General features: G+C 57.2%; 1 long non-coding RNA gene across 1 annotated transcript; it reads left to right on the top strand.

Annotated features, from left to right (window-relative positions):
• On the top strand, nt 1-400 carry LOC107682081 (uncharacterized). The gene is made up of 3 exons (XR_001633352.1): nt 1-84; nt 179-303; nt 376-400. It is a non-coding gene; the product is annotated as an uncharacterized LOC107682081 (long non-coding RNA).

Genomic DNA, 400 nt, shown 5'->3' with positions numbered 1-400 from the left:
CTGCAGCTGCAGCCCGCAGCGTCTGGTGTGTCTGCATCACGCAGCCGAGCTCTGCAGCTGCGCAGCCAGCAACAAGTGCCTGCGGTACGCCTCTGACACACACAGCTACGCCGTACATCGCTGTCATCAGTCCTGATGTGCTGATTAAACTAGAAGCTTTCACTGCACTGTGCTGCAGGTTCAGGTACGATCAGGACGAGTTTCCCGCCATGCTCTATGGGGTGAAGTCACGCGCGCAGTCTTACGACACCTGGGCCAAGAGGGTCACGGAGGCGCTGGCGGCCGATAACAAGAGCAAGAGAGGTCAGACACAATACCGAGTCGCCACTTTAGTCCACATCTGCAGGTTATAAAGGGGTGGCTCTGCTTCCACAGATCTGATCGAGCTGAAGGTGCTGCT

This window comes from Sinocyclocheilus anshuiensis, unplaced genomic scaffold (genome assembly GCF_001515605.1).
Source record: "Sinocyclocheilus anshuiensis isolate Anshui unplaced genomic scaffold, SAMN03320099.WGS_v1.1 C31535366, whole genome shotgun sequence".
In the NCBI taxonomy this organism is placed as follows: domain Eukaryota; kingdom Metazoa; phylum Chordata; class Actinopteri; order Cypriniformes; family Cyprinidae; genus Sinocyclocheilus; species Sinocyclocheilus anshuiensis.
Note: the sequence above shows the minus strand (reverse complement) of the source record. Positions and strands in the feature narration are given on the sequence as shown.